The 16,972-nt window shown below is 43.2% G+C and overlaps 1 protein-coding gene across 6 annotated transcripts in view; it reads left to right on the plus strand.

Annotated features, from left to right (window-relative positions):
• LOC144591992 (guanine nucleotide-binding protein G(I)/G(S)/G(O) subunit gamma-7-like) overlaps window positions 1–16,972 on the plus strand; it is a 231,934-nt gene that overhangs the window by 106,157 nt on the left and 108,805 nt on the right. For 3 of the 6 annotated variants that reach the window (XM_078396111.1, XM_078396109.1, XM_078396113.1), the window contains one exon: window positions 746–850. The exons of the other annotated variants lie outside the window; for them this stretch is intronic. The gene's annotated coding sequence lies outside the window, so the exon portion shown is untranslated. The remainder of the gene's footprint in view (window positions 1–745; window positions 851–16,972) is intronic. 6 annotated transcript variants of the gene reach the window in all.

Here is a 16,972-nt window from a genome sequence, read left to right on the forward strand (position 1 = left end):
TAATGAAAGGTGTAGAGGATAATGAAAGGAAAATTGCTGGGACCATGTGAGCTCCTGTAGAATACATTTCCCCTTACTTTATGTATAATTATGCTTGGCTGTTTTGTAGATATAGAATATTAGTACAACAATAAGGCTATTACCGATAATAAACTAATAGTAGTATATTTGTGGAATTCTCTGCCTCAGAAGGCAGTGGAGGCCAATTCTCTGAATGCATTCAAGAGAGAGCTAGATAGAGCTCTTAAGGATAGCGGAGTCAGAGGATATGGGGAGAAGGCAGGAACAGGGTACTGATTGAGAATGATCAGCCATAATCACGTTGAATGGTGGTGCTGGCTCGAAGGGCCAAATGGCCTACTCCTGCACCTATTGTCTATATTTGGGATTGCACTGTTGAAGTTGAATACTAACAACGTTGTCACTGGAGATGCCAACTTTCTAGTTGTTAAATCCCCTCATCAGTCATTGTGTTCAGTTTTAGTTTAAAGAACATAGTGCTGATTGCAGAATTAATTAATGTCCCTTGTTTGCAATGGGTTTCAGCATCTACTATACTGTTGGTTGGCTGCCCTCATCAACAAGGAACCAATGTCATGATTACTTAGTTCTAGTTAAAGCTACCCTGCACTGCTGAAGTCCCATATCAGGAGAATGGAATGTGGGTGGTGTAAGTGCTGGCACATTTTGAAAAGTGGCACATTTTGGAAGAGATCATTCTTCATTATTCCTTATCATTGTATAGGCAATCTCAGTGGAGGAGGTGGAAAGGAGGCAAAGTAGAGCAAGAGGTTTCCAGACCATTTTACTGATAGGAAGAGAGCTGCGGTGGTCGGTGCCAGGATAAAACGTAAGTGGTCAATGTATGCACCTTCAATTGCCAGACCCTTCCAGCTGCACCACTTTGACTCGGACTAGTCTATTTACCCCTTTACCACTTGCCTCCTTTCAATTTTTCAATACCAAATATTCATTGGTTCCACTACACCCTCAGGTACTTGGCCCTGCAGCGAGCCTCAACACATGTCTTAAGGTATCACAAAAAGCTGGAGTAACTCAGCGGGTCAGGCAGCATCTGAGGAAAGAAGGAATGGGTGACGTGTCGGGTTGAGACCCTTCTTCAGACTTGCCCACCTGGACTCCACTAAGAATCGGCCTTGCCTACCTGGACTCCACTAAGAATCGGTTTCCTACTCAACACATGTCTCATAGCTTGCACATAATGCCCACCATAACAATCATATCACCAAAACAAATTGCACAACGCTAATTGGCACATTTATCTTACGGGTCAAACTATTTCATAAACAGAAGCAAAAAGAGCTATTCAGAAGACAAGAGGCCCATGAAGAAAATGTTGCTTGCCACATGTAGAATAGTGAAGGTTAGCAGCGACCATGATGCAATCAAAGATGATGGGCAGAGGAAATGGAGATTTGAACCTGCTTGTGAATGGGGACATTGGGTTACAATTATTGGTGCCACATTGTTCAACTCTTTACCGGCTACCAGAGAAAGGGGCTGCCTGAGTTACCTCCTCCTCACTGTTCTTACTCTCCCACAAGCTCTTGTTCCTCACCTGCACGTCATCTAGTTAGTGAAAAAGGCACCCCTCACATTTACAGGTTTGCACACTGTGCGTCTGCTTTTTTTTCGTATGTCAACTACAACAATCAAAAGTGGCAATTGGTGCTTCAGAGTACAGTAGTTGACTCTTTGCTGCAATTTTTGCCAGTTCCGTAGAATTACCCAGGGTGGACGATGAGGGCTTAACGCAGCTCCCACTCCACACTGTACGTACAAAGCTGCTATAAATCTTGGCACCCACTTTGCCAGGCTGTTCAAATGTCTTCTATATTAATTCATGACTATCGGTTTATTATTATCACATTAGATTAACTGGGTAAGTGGGGCAAGGAATGCAGATGGAATTTAACTTGGACAAATGCGACATGTTGCATTTTGGTAAGATAAAGCAAAATATAACATACACAGTGAATCGTAGATCCTCGAAAATGTTATGCAATAGAGAAACCTAGGGGTACAGATAGATTAGATCCCTGAAAATGGTGACACATGTAGTGGTGAAGAGGGTATTTAGACAATAGACTATAGACAATAGGTGCAGGAGGAAGCCATTCGGCCCTTCAAGCCAGCACCGCCATTCAATGTGATCATAGCTGATCATTCTCAATCAGTACCCCGTTCCTGCCTTCATACCCCCTGACTCCGCTATCCTTAAGAGCTCTATCCAGCTCTCTCTTGAATGCATTCAGAGAATTGGCCTCCACTGCCTTCTGAGGCAGAGAATTCCACGGATTCACAACTCTCTGACTGAAAATGTTTTTCCTCATCTCAGTTCTAAATGGCCTACCCCTTATTCTTAAACTGTGGCCCCTTGTTCTGGACTCCCCCAACATTGGGAACATGTGTCCTGCCTCTAACGTGTCCAACCCCTTAATAATCTTATACGTTTCGATAAGATCTCTCATCCTTCTAAATTCGAGTGTATACAAGCCTAGTCGCTCCAGTCTTTCAACATATGATAGTCCCGCCATTCCGGGAATTAACCTAGTAAACCTACGCTGCACTCCCTCAATAGCAAGAATATCCTTCCTCAAATTTGGAGACCAAAACTGCACACAGTACTCCAGGTGTGGTCTCACTAGGGCCCTGTACAACTGCAGAAGGACCTCTTTGCTCCTATACTCAACTCCTCTTGTTATGAAGGCCAACATTCCATTGGCTTTCTTCACTGCCTGCTGTACCTGCATGCTTCCTTTCAGTGACTGATGCACTAGGACACCCAGATCTCGTTGTACGTCCTCTGTTCCTAACTTGACACCATTCAGATAATACTCTGCCTTCCTATTCTTACCACCAAAGTGGATAACCTCACACTTATCCACATTAAACTGCATCTGCCATGCATCCGCCCACTCACACAACCTATCCAAGTCACCCTGCAACCTCATAGCATCTTCCTCACAGTTCACACTACCACCCAGCTTTGTATCATCTGCAAATTTGCTAATGGTGCTTTTAATCCCTTCATCCAAGTTGGCATGTTTTTGTCATCTGTCAGGACATTGAGGTTGGTGCTTGGAGTATTGTGCATATTCTGCACTGTTCTGGTTGCAGAGCTATTGGAACATATCATATCATTGGAGGGAGCATATCATTAAGGGATGCAGAAAGGATTCACAAGGATGTTACCTGGACTGGAAAATTTGAGTTATAAGGAGAGGCTGGTTAGACTGGGACCTTTTTTCCCTGGAGCATGAGTGTGACCTCACTGAGGTCTAAAATCATGAGGTGCAGAGAGGAGGCAGATGGTCAAAGTATTTTGCACCAGTAGACAACTTTCATCCAGGAGAAGGTATTAGCTGAAGTGTTGAATAATTAGCAGCGGTCAGAAAAAAATAACTGGCTGCTGATGAACTGTGAATTTGTGGAAGTGTGAGGTCCTTTCTGGTTTTGAGATGCACAAAACAGCTGTAGTGTCAGATCAGCGTTGTGTGCTGATGAATACCATAGCCTGCCTGTACCATGTACTTGTGACAGATGTGACAACACACACACGATTACTACCTCGCTAATAAACTGAGGCATAATTTGTCCCATAATTATGACAATTCATCATGCAAGCTATTTTGAAATTATAAGGGCATTCATATTTCCCAACAAAATGGCTGAGTAAAGCCCTCTCAAAATGTTACTATTTATTGCAGAAATCAACCTCTGAAAATTATGTGGTGGCTTGACATTTTGATTATTCACCTATCATCCAACCTAATAACCTGGAATATGAGTGGTATGCTTTAAGGACAAACCAAAACCACGGCTGCTATGAAAGAAAACAAGTGATGCAGTAATGGTCCTAATGAACACTGTATACTCCCAGCCATTCTTATTTCCAATTTCCAATTACAGTTCATTTCTTGATATCAATGACCTTTTGCTTCAGATATTATGCGCAAACTTTGTTGACACTTATCGTGATGAGACAAGAGTGTTTGTGTAATCACACTATATTTGTTGAAGATATACTCGGGTACAATCCATACATTATTGTGTAAATAAGCCAAGCTTACTCGAAAATACTGAAAATAATGTGCAGCATTTTGATGGCCTCTCGGGGTCAATCACCAAAAGTAATCTGATTAGAATTGGAATAATTATAAAAGTACCTAAAATGGTTTGCTACTTTGACTTTTTAATTCAGGGTTTGAGTGCAGCAAATTCTCAGAATCACTATTTCCATTCTCTAGAGCTGTAACTTTGCCGTGCATATTTAGTTTTAAGTGCTTCTATTTGCGGAAACCAGAATATCCCACAGCCTCAAAGATTGATTTTACATGATTAGCTATCTTATTCAAGCAGATAGGTGGTTTATGTTTTATACGTCTGAACTTTATTTCTCCGGAGCATGTTTAAGGCAAACAGTAGATGGCAGAACAGGAGATTAGTGCAATTGAAAGCATTCTCAAGATACAAGAGACTGCAGATGCTGGAATTATGAAGGTTGAAGAAGAGTCCCGACCCAAACGTTGTCTGTCCTTTCCCTCCACAGATGGTTCCTGGCCCACTGAGTTATCCAGCACTTTGTTTTTTGCTCAGCTTTCAGTTTGTGTTTTACTTCAGGACCGAAGTACATAACTGTCCTGTCCAGTTAGCATGACTGGAGTATTTACAATTGCTCATCCATTGAGATATGTAACTGAGAAGCATCTATCTGATCAGGTGCCACGGCACCATTTGAAAAAAACTCTCCACATATCATTGTAATATTCATCCTTCAAAACGCATTTATCCCAATCGTTGCCTTCTGGAAGTGCCGCTAAGAAGCTGAGACCGGAGCCTTGCGGTCTGGAGCCACGCGGCTCAGAGCTTCACAGGTCAGAGCCTCGTGGGTCGGTGCCCAGGTCTCGTGGGTCGGAGGTGGGGCCTCGCGGGCCAGAGCCTTGCAGGTCGGAGCATCGCGGGTCGCAGCCTCGCGGGTTGGAGGTACAGCTTCACGAATCGACGAAGCCCGTGGCTGTGGAGCCCGCGGCTGGGGCCTAGGTCGGCACCACGGAGGCATCTGGAGAGGACCCAGCGGCGGTGTGGTGGTCATGATGGACGCACGAGGACAGACATGTGAGGACGCCATTGTGGGGGGAGAACAAAGGGGGATCTGGCACGGGGTACTTTGTAAGCACCCCTTTATGGGCAACTATTTGCGTACTATGGGTATGCAAGCAAATAATTTCACTGCGACTTGTCACATGTGACAAATTATTCAGTTCAATTGTTGAGTGAGCTTGTTGTGCTGTGGTTGTCTACATGACTTTAGTACAATACTTTGAAAGTAATTAGCTGGCTATGAAGTGCATCAGGACCCCAGGGGATACGAACGTTGTTGAATAAATGTCAACATTTCCTGACATTGCGTAAAATAATTGAGTAAAATTCCTCAGAGAGTAAGTTACTGAAACATTTATATTGAACTGATATTATTACACATTTAAAATAATTAGAATTGATTGTTACTTATGCATTGTGGATTCCTAACCAGAAAGATTGTTTTCTTATGACTTCTACATTCCATTTTAAATACATAAATTAGAACAGCCACTAAATCTTCAAAACTGGAGGATAAATAAACTCATTTTTGTTCAGCCTATGCTCATAATTCAACGCTTTAAGCCACGGTACCTTTCTGTTGCATTAGTGCTTCAAGGTCAATATCAAATGCATTCAGAATAAACTCCAAGCCTCATACACTGCTAGTTATTCAAGTATGACCACAAAACACAGAATATTGCAGAACAATTTGGGACAGAAGCTATGAATGTGGGACAGTCAGGTCATGTCCAATTCTCGTGGAGAAAAGTCTATTGGCCATTACTGTAATGTTTAGACAATAGACAATAGGTGCAGGAGTAGGCCATTCGGCCCTTCGAGCCAGCACCACCATTCAATGTGATCATGGCTGATCATTCTCAATCAGTACCCCATTCCTGCCTTCTCCCCATACCCCCTGACTCCGCTATCCTTAAGAGCTCTATCTAGCTCTCCCTTGAATGCATTCAGAGAATTGGCCTCCACTGCCTTCTGAGGCAGAGAATTCCACAGATTTACAACTCTCTGACTGAAAAAGTGTTTCCTCATCTCCGTTCTAAATGGCCTACCCCTTATTCTTAAACTGTGGCCCCTGGTTCTGGACTTCCCCAACACTGGGAACATGTTTCCTGCCTCTAACGTGTCCAACCCCTTAATAATCTTATATGTTTCGATAAGATCCCCTCTCATCCTTCTAAATTCCAGTGTATACAAGCCTAGTCGATCCAGTCTTTCAACATACGACAGTCCTGCCATTCTTGGAATTAACGTAGTAAACCTACGCTGCACGCCCTCAATAGCAAGAATATCCTTCCTCAAATTTGGAGACCAAAACTGCACACAGTACTCCAGTTGCGGTCTCACTAAGGCCCTGTACAACTGCAGAAGGACCTCTTTGCACCTATACTCAACTCCTCTTGTTATGAAGGCCAACATTCCATTGGCTTTCTTCACTGCCTGCTGTACCTGCATGCTTCCTTTCAGTGACTGATGCACTAGGACACCCAGATCTCGTTGTACGTCCCCTGTTCCTAACTTGACACCATTCAGATAGTAATTTGCCTTCCTATTCTTACCACCAAAGTGGATAACCTCACACTTATCCACATTAAACGGCATCTGCCATGCATCCGCCCACTCACACAACCTGTCCAAGTCACCCTGCAACCTCATAGCATCTTCCTCACAGTTCACACTACCACCCAGCTTTGTATCATCTGCAAATTTGCTAATGGTACTTTTAATCCCTTCATCCAAGTCATTAATGTATATTGTAAATAGCTGCGGTCCCAGCACCGAGCCTTGCGGTACCCCACTAGTCACTGCCTGCCATTCTGAAAGGGACCCATTTATACCCACTCTTTGCTTTCTGTCTGTCAACCAATTTTCTATCTGTTTCTATCTGTTCTATTTTGAGTCTGAAGAAGGGTCTCGACCCGAAACGTCACCCATTCCTTCTCTCCCGAGATGCTGCCTGACCTGCTGAGTTACTCCAGCATTTTGTGAATAAATCGATTTGTACCAGCATCTGCAGTTATTTTCTTATACTAATTTTCTATCCATGTCAGTACCCTACCTCCAATACCATATGCTCAAATTTTGCCCAGTAATCTCCTATGTGGGACCTTGTCGAAGGCTTTCTGAAAGTCGAGGTACACCACATCCCCTGTCCATTTTCCTAGTTACATCCTCGAAAAATTCCAGAAGATTAGTCAAGCATGATTTCCCCTTCGTAAATCCATGCTGACTCGGAACGATCCTGTTACTGCTATCCAAATGCTCCGCAATTTCATCTTTTATAATTGACTCCAGCACCTTCCCCACCACTAATGTCAGACTAACTAGTCTATAATTTCCCGTTTTCTCTCTCCCTCCTTTCTTAAAAAGTTTCTAATGTTTAGCACTGATGCATTCACCAACAATAGGCCGGAAGTAAGTAATGCTGATGGCATTTTCTGATTCTCTTCCCCGCCAACCCATCTCTCTCCCAACCTCAAACTCTCTTCAATTTATGAGTTTCCGATGATGTAGGCATTATACTTTGCATCTGTGTCCTTTTTTAAGGTACAAACCTACTTTTGTTTCTTATTCCAGTCGGAAAACACAGCATCTCAAGCTGGTCAGACAGTGATCAGTATGATGATGAAAGTATATTACCATTTGATAATTCATTCACAGCCAACATACTGGATATGGCCAATGCATGCAGTTTAAAGGATCATGCAGAAGTGGGATCTGCACTTGATGAAAAACTAGGCACAAAATGGCCTGCAGCTGGTGTGGGGAGAAACTATAGTTTCAGTTCACGGTAGCGCAGCGGTAGAGTTGCTGCTTTACAGCGAATGCAGCGCCAGAGACTCAGGTTTGATCCTGACTACGGGTGCTGTACTGTAAGGAGTTTGTACGTTCTCCCCGTGACCTGCGTGGATTTTCTCCGAGATTTTCGGTTTCCTCCCACACTCCAAAGACGTACAGGTATGTAGGTAAAATTGGCTGGGTAAATGTAAAAATTGTCCCTAGTGGGTGTAGGATAGTGTTAATGTGCGGGGATCGCTGGGCGGCACGGACTTGGTGGGCCGAAAAGGCCTGTTTCCGGCTGTATATATATCATATCATATCATATCATATATATACAGCCGGATATGATATGATATGATATGATAAGAGTGGGTTTGCAGGGATTTTTCACAAATGTAACTGGGTTTATGTGGCAGTGTACAGGAGAAGGCTGATGGGTGTGCACAATAAATACCTTGTGATTTGGCGTGGAAATGTTGGGCCAATTTATTTCTGCACTTCTAGACCAAGGTTTGCTGCCGTGTCACACCTTCCATTCTGGCACAAACAGCAGGCCAATGGTTTACTGGTGTGCCGGGAGCTTACACAGTCTTTGCGCAGTGACTTCCAGTGACTTGCAACCTATGAGCTTTTGCAGATGTCTCCTGCTTCCTAGAAGGAACTATTTACATAGAAATTCATTATCACATTTGACACTGCAATTATGATCCTTCATGTGACCAGAGATTTAACATCTGTCTGGGACAAGTGGCACATTTAATTGAAACATGGACACATCACACATTGTTCCATTCTAATGTTCAGGTTGCTAAATGATGCCTTGAACATCATTGGTATATTTGGTCATCAGTTGGAAGACCTTCATCCTCAGCTCATCCTCTTTTAGGTTATTCCACTCCCATGCACTCTTGACATTACAACCATTAGGCCATGATTGGAAATGATCAGTTTGTGTAGAAGTCTGCAGAAAAGTTTTGCACCTGCCACACCAATCCCTTCAGACTTTTACAATCCAAAGTAACTTGACGCAACACTCAAACCCTTGTACAGTTGAAGCAACAGCTGAATAAATCAATTAGCAACAAGTAAGTTGTTGAAATTCCCTATAAAATAGTGCTGGTGCACAGTCCCTCCTCAATATCTCCACTTCAAATTCCTGCCATCAGGAAGCCAAAAGTCAACTGCAATAATATGCTTTTTTCAGGCTTTCTGCTTTCAGAAGCTGTTTTGTATGTGTTTTCTTTTCAACTACAGGTGTAGATTTTGTTGTGTTAGCTTGATGTCTCCACACGTGGGCTTTGGGGTAGATTGAGTTACTGCAGCTGTTTCCTATCACTGCCAGAAAGGGTGATTTTAATTAATTTTTGCAGTTATCTTGGTTATTTTTAAAACCGTTAGGAATAATACATTTATGTTGGCACTGGAAAAGAGCAGCGATTTGTGCAGGTTGAATGCAGTTTGTGTTGTTGCCAGATTGTGCACCCTAGGCTGAACCATAGAATTAATTTCAGGTCACCTTTCAGTGGAAATTTAGGGGAAATTGCATGCTGTTCTGAGTCACCCTATTACAGGAAGGATGTGGAGGCTTATGAGACTGGGCAGAAGAGGTTTATCTGAATATTGCCTGGATTGGGTGGTCTTAGATACCAGGAGAGGATGGATAAGCTTGAATTGTTTTCTCTGGATTGCCAGAGGTTAAGGAAGAGACCTGATAGAAATATATAAAATGACAGGAGGCACAGTTAAGGTATACAGTCGGAATCTTTTCCCGTGGATGGAATGTTTAAGACTAGAAAGCATATATTTAAAGCGAGAGGGGCAAAGTTTAAAGGAGATGTGCAGGGCAGGTGTTTTGCACGGAGAGTGGTTGCAAGAGGCTTTTAGATCGGCACATGGATTTGCAGGGAATGGAAGTTTATAGGTCAAATACAACATACAATCTCTTCAGCACTCTGCAATCTTAAAGGAGGCATTAATGCAGTTTTTTAAGTACTGTTCTTTTTGTTCACTTCTGCTTTCATGTAGGAAGACAAAGCACGGGAATAAAAACTGTACAAATGCAATCCGAAAATATATTTAACTGCTCCTGTAAAATAAAACATGAGAAAAACTATAAATGACAAGCCATGTATGATGCCCATATGCTAGTTCTTTTCATGTTGTGACATTGCCCTTTTTTTGAAATCTTACTATTTCTTTTAGAGTATTCAGTTGGCCTTTTAGCGTTAATTTAAGAAGAGAAAATATATGAGAAAAATCACGCTAATCTAGAAAGGATGTCGATTAAATGAAGACAGTCATAAGCCATATTTTGCAAAATGAAGTGTTGGTGTTCTGTGGTACATGGTGGTGTGGGAGGCGGGGACTGTTGGCTGACAGGGAAACACATTCGACCTTTTCATGTTACAGATGGGATCTTAAACTTCTGATCTCTTCAGCAGATCTGTTTACTTGGGGTTTTCACAGCTGCTGTGAATGATCTGCGCTTGCATTCTACAGAGGGATATTTTTCTGCTGCCCACTTTGTGGTTTTTTTCATGTTAGCTCTGTTTACCAATGAATCAGCAAGTTCGCCAAAGGACTGAGCAGAGATGAGTCAGTTTGAAATCGTAGATGCCAGCAGGTAAAATGCAGATTTTTTTTTGTTGAAATTGATAGCTTTTGTGTTGCACTTGCTTTAGTGCACCCAGGTTATCGGAAGGAAAATTTATCCTTTATTAGATGCTGGGAACAGATACTTAACAGTCGTGGTTGAGTCATGAGCACACAAACTAGGTGTAGTTGCAGCTTTGTCAGTGTTTTGGGATGCATGTAGGAGGTAAAATTTCAAATGACCTTTTAAAAGAGAAAGGTGCTATCTGGCTCATGACAATTAGAGGTAATCCCACAGTTTGGGTCAGATCCTTGAATACAGACCCAAGCAGTTTCCCTCTACTAATGCTTCTCCTCCACCTGGCGGAACCTGGCCTCGCCCTCAACAACTTCTCTTTTGACTCACTTTCTTTAAGATCACTCACATAGAAACATAGAAAATAGGTGCAGGAGTAGGCCATTCGGCCCTTCGAGCCTGCACCGCCATTCAATATGATCATGGCTGATCATCCAGCTCAGTAACCTGTACCTGCCTTTTCTCCATACGCCCTGATCCCTTTAGCCACAAGGGTCACATCTAACTCCCTCTTAAATATAGCCAATGAACTGGCCTCAACTACCTTCTGTGGCAGAGAATTCCACAGACTCACCACTCTCTGTGTGAAGAAGACTCACACAGCATCAGCTCTGCCTGCCCTTTTGTTGGTTACGTCAAACGTACAGTGCCCTCCATAATGTTTGGGACAAAGACCCATCGTTTATTTATTTGCCTCTGTACTCCACAATTTGAGATTTGTAATAGAAAAAATTACATGTCGTTAAAATGCACATTGTCAGATTTTAATAAAGGCCATTTTTAAACATTTTGGTTTCACCATGTAGAAATTACAGCAGTGTTTATAAATAGTCCCCCCATTTCAGGGCACTATAATGTTTGGGACACAGCAATGTCATGTAAATGAAAGTAGTCATATTTAGTATTTTGTTGCATATCCTTTGCATGAAATGACTGCTTGAAGTCTGCGATTCATGGACATCACCAGTTGCTGGGTGTCTTCTCTGGTGATGCTCTGCCAGGCCTGTATTGCAGCCATCTTTAGCTTATGCTTGTTTTTGGGGCGAGTCTCCTTCAGTTTTCTCCTCAGACTATAAAAGGCATGCTCAATTGGGTTCAGATCGGGTGATTGACTTGGCCACTCAAGAATTGACCATTTTTTAGCTTTGAAAAACTCCTTTAGCAACAAAGGAGTTGTAGGTTTGGCTGATGTCTCTAACAGTTTTATTCTTGTTTCTCAGTCTCAGTTTCATTGGCACAACTTTGGTCCTCATGTTGATAAACAGCAATAAAAGTTTCCAAAGGTGATGGAAAGACTGGAGGAAAGACTAGGTGCTGAGAACTCTCTTATACCTGCATTCAGGAGGCAATTAAACACACCTAAGCAATTACAAACACCTGTGAAGCTATGTGTCCCAAACATTATGAAAACATTATCCAAACATGTGTCCCAAACATTATGAACCTGAAATGGGGGGATAATGTACAAAAACAGCTGCAATTTCTACATGGTGAAACCAAAATGCATAAAAATGGCCTTTATTAAAATCTGACAATGTGCACTTTAACCATATGTTATTTTTTCTATTACAAGTCTCAAATTGTGGAGTAAAGAGGCAAATAAATAAATGATGGGTCTTTGTCCCAAACATTATGGACGGCACTGTATACTGGCACAATCCCTCATGCTTTTTACACCCCATCAATGACTGCATCGGGACCGACTGCTGCACCTATGCAGAACTTGTTGATTTCATTCATTTATCCACTAATTTCCACCCTGTCAATAGACAATAGACAATAGGTGCAGGAGTAGGCCATTCAGCCCTTCGAGCCAGCACCGCCATTCAATGCGATCATGGCTGATCACTCTCAATCAGTACCCCGTTCCTGCCTTCTCCCCATACCCCCTTACTCCGCTATCCTTAAGAGCTCTATCCAGCTCTCTCTTGAAAGCATCCAACGAACTGGCCTCCACTGCCTTCTGAGGCAGAGAATTCCACACCTTCACCACCCTCTGACTGAAAAAGTTCTTCCTCATCTCCGTTCTAAATGGCCTACCCCTTATTCTCAAACTGTGGCCCCTTGTTCTGGACTCCCCCAACATTGGGAACATGTTATCTGCCTCTAATGTGTCCAATCCCCTAATTATCTTATATGTTTCAATAAGATCCCCCCTCATCCTTCTAAATTCCAGTGTATACAAGCCCAATCGCTCCAGCCTTTCAACATACGACAGTCCCGCCATTCCGGGAATTAACCTAGTGAACCTACGCTGCACGCCCTCCATAGCAAGAACATCCTTCCTCAAATTTGGAGACCAAAACTGCACACAGTACTCCAGGTGCGGTCTCACCAGGGCCCGGTACAACTGTAGAAGGACCTCTTTGCTCCTATACTCAACTCCTCTTGTTACGAAGGCCAACATTCCATTGGCTTTCTTCACTGCCTGCTGAACCTGCATGCTTCCTTTCATTGACTGATGCACTAGGACACCCAGATCTCGTTGAACTCCCCCTCCTCCTAACTTGACACCATTCAGATAATAATCTGCCTTTCTATTCTTACTTCCAAAGTGAATAACCTCACACTTATCTACATTAAACTGCATCTGCCATGTATCCGCCCACTCACACAACCTGTCCAAGTCACCCTGCAGCCTTATTGCATCTTCCTCACAATTCACACTACCCCCCAACTTAGTATCATCTGCCAATTTGCTAATGGTACTTTTAATCCCTTCGTCTAAGTCCTCAAACTTGACTATCTCTGATACCTCTCTGCCCTTTCTTGATCTCTCTGTCTCTATCACAGAGAACAGGCTATCGAGTGATATCTAGTTCAATCCCACCGACTCCCATCTGAACTAGACTTCCTCCCACCCTGCCCCTTGCAAAGGTGCAACCCCTTACTCACAATTTCTCTATCTCCGCTGTTTCTGCTCCCAAGATGAAGCTTTCCCATCCAAGACATCCAAGATTACCCCTTTCTTTAATAAAAATGGTTCCCACCCTCCTGAGAAAGATAGATCCCTCATCATGTATCTCCTCTGGGTCCCATAGTTCTGCTTTCTGTTCCACTCCTCCCAGACAGATACCCTGGTCCTTATCTTCCACCCCCCCCCCCCCATCCCCCCCCCCCTGCAAATGCAGAGGTGTAACACTTGTTCCTTTACCTCCTGTCTCCATCCAGTGGCCCCAGCAGTCATTCCAGGTGAGACAAAGGTTCACGTGCACCTCCTCAAACCTCATCTCTTGCATTTGGTGTGCCTGATGTGGCCTCCTTTACATCGGCGAGGCCCAGCATAGACATTTTCGCCAAACACTAGCACTTGATCTGCCAGGTCCTGGTGGACCTCCCGGTTGCTAACCATTTTAACTCCCCTTCCCATTCCCATATTGTCCTTTCTGTCCTGGGCTTCCTCCATTGCCAGTGTGAGGCCACATGCAAATTGGGGGAACAGCACCTCATATTCAGCTTGGGTAGCTTACAACCCAATCATATGAACATTGACTTTTCCAACATTATGTAAGTGATCTACAAACAACCCCTCTTCCCACCTCTCTTCCAGCATTCTCCCACCCCCACCACCTTCAGTCTGAAGAAGGATCCCGACCTGAAACATCACATATCTGTTTCTCCAGAGATGCTGCCTGGCCCACTGAGTTACTCCAGCACTTTGTGTCTTCTTAATCCTATAGTGTGATAGTCCTGTGGCTTTTGAAGATAATTACTTTGAAATTATGCTATTGTTCAAGACCTAGAAATCAAGTTCCCAACTTAAACAATTTAAAATTCCCCATGTAAAGAAGGCAATCTGGTGTAAATAACTGCTTTACTATGCTGTCTTCTGTGTCATCTGGATGTTATGATGTCCTGTGCACATGATAAGTGTTGATTATTGACTCCTGCTAAGCATTCCCTTGTGAATGAGGATGACCTTCTTTCACGTGAGTTGCATGACCTTTGATGAAACTTCTAAGGCCAGTCTGGAATCTACAGATGATACTAAGATAGGTGGTGTAGTTAATAATGAAGTAGATTTTCAAAGTCTACAGAGAGACTTGGGCCTTTTGGAAGGGTGGGCTGAAAGATGGCAGATGGAGTTTAATGCTGATAAGTGTGAGGTGCTGCATTTTGGTAGGACAAATCAAAATAGGACGTACAGGGTAAATGGTAGGGAATTGAGGAATGCAGTGGAACAGAGGGATCTGGGAATAACTGTGCATTGTTCCCTGAAGGTGGAATCTCATGTGGATAGGGTGGCGAAGAAGGCGTTTGGTATGCTTGCCTTTATAAATCAGAGCATCGAATATAGAAGTTGGGATGTAATGTTGAAATTGTACAGGGCATTGGTGAGGCCGAATCTGGAGTATGGTGTGCAGTTCTGGTCGCCAAATTATAGGAAGGATGTCGACAAAATGGAGAGGGTACAGAGGAGATTTACTAGAATGTTGCCTGGGTTTCAGCACTTAAGCTACAGAGAGAGGTTGAACAGGTTGGGTCTTTATTCTTTGGAGCGTAGAAGGTTGAGGGAGGACTTGATAGAGGTTTTTAAAATTTTAAGAGGGACGGACAGAGTTGACATGGGTAGGCTTTTCCCTTTGAGAGTGGAGAAGATTCCAACAAGGGGACATAACTTCAGAATTAAGGGACAAAAGTTTAGGGGTAACATGAGGGGTAACTTCTTTACTCAGAGGGTGGTGGCTGTGTGGAATGAGCTTCCGGTGGAAGTGGTGGAGGCAGGCTCGATTTTATTATTTAAGAGTAAATTGGATAGGTATATGGATGGGAGGGGATTGGAGGGTTATGGTCTGAGAGCAGGTAGATGAGACTAGGTCAGAGAAAGTGGTCGGCGTGGACTGGTAGGGCCGAACGGGCCTGTTTCCGTGCTGTAATTGTTATATGGTTACAGACTCTGCCACAGTAGCAGGAGGAGCTTGGCAGGATAGGCAGGTGGTGAACTCCTGCTATTTATGCCGGGCTTTTCTGTGCTTCCATTGAGTCGTACTGCACGGAAACAGGTCCAAACTCATCCATGTTGAACAAAGTGCCCCATCGAAGCTAGTCCTATTAGCCTGCATTTGGCCCATATCTTTCCCCTCTCACCTCACTTAAACCCATGCCCACTAGTTATTGATTCCTCTACCTGACCTATTCCCCTCATGTATTTCTAGAGCTCTATAATATCACTCCTCAGCCTGCTGCACTCCAAGGACTAAAGCCCCAGGCTGCTCAACCTCTCTCTACAGCTCAGGCCTTCAAGCCCTGGCAACATCCTTGTAAATCTCTGCACTCTATCCAACTTAATGGTATCTTTCCTATAGCAGGGTGACCAAAAGTGAAAATAGTACTTCGGGTGTGGCCTCACCAGTGTTTTGTACAACATTCCAACTTCTTTTCACAATTCCCCGAATGATGAACACCAGCATGCCAAAAGCCTCGCCACTTTCGGGAAACTATGTATTTGCACTTCATGATTCCTCTGCTCTACAATACTTCCCAAGGCTATCTCGCTCACTGTGAAGATCAGGACCATTCCTGCACTGCATTGCTGCATGACTCTAAGCCCTGTTCAATATCTCAGTCGGCATCATCATTATTTGTGCCATTCAATCTCTCTCCCTTCTCTCCAATTTTAAATGTGTTTTCCGACTTGTTCTAATTCTGCTAAAATTTCATCAACCTGAAACATTAACTCCTTTTTTCTTTCCACGGACGGATGCTGCCTGGCTTGTGGACTATAGCATTTTCTATTTTTTAATTCTATTGTTAGGTTTTTATTTAAATCGTGGGCAAAACATCAGTGGAGTGTTAGTGGAGCCACATGTGTAGAAAGTAATAGAATACGTGGTGTTTTCAAATATTGATATCAAACCCTCGTGTGCTTTCTTAAAAGAGATTCCACGGTATGCTTCAAAGATGTGGATTGATTCAAGTGTCCTGGCCAATATTTATCCCTGAACCGACATGGCAAAAATAGATTATTAGGTCATTTATTTTCTTGCTGTTTGTCAGAATTTGCTTTGTGTACAATTAACTCCTGCATTTCCCTATATTTCAAAAATTGTGAACTATGTGATGTTTTGAGGTGGTGAATGGCACTGCAAAAGTGCTCATTTAATCACTTTCTTTCTAATAATCCTGCATCTTAAGATATCCACTTGAGGTGGTATAATATGTTCCTCACTGAACATAAGGCTTACAGGTAGTGCTGGGTCTAGTGAATGGCATCTTTGAGGTGTTCTTGTATAGAGAACAGGAGGTACCGGGACAAGATGGAGTCACAGATGGAGCAGCAGGACACCAGGCGCCTTTGGCAGGGGCTACGGACTATAACTAGCTACCGGTCCAGCACCCCCTCAACCGGAAGTGCCGGCTCCTCCTTAGCTGATGACCTGAACTCTTTTTACGCACGGTTTG

The sequence above is a fragment of the Rhinoraja longicauda genome, chromosome 3 (genome assembly GCF_053455715.1).
Source record: "Rhinoraja longicauda isolate Sanriku21f chromosome 3, sRhiLon1.1, whole genome shotgun sequence".
Lineage (NCBI taxonomy): Eukaryota > Metazoa > Chordata > Chondrichthyes > Rajiformes > Arhynchobatidae > Rhinoraja > Rhinoraja longicauda.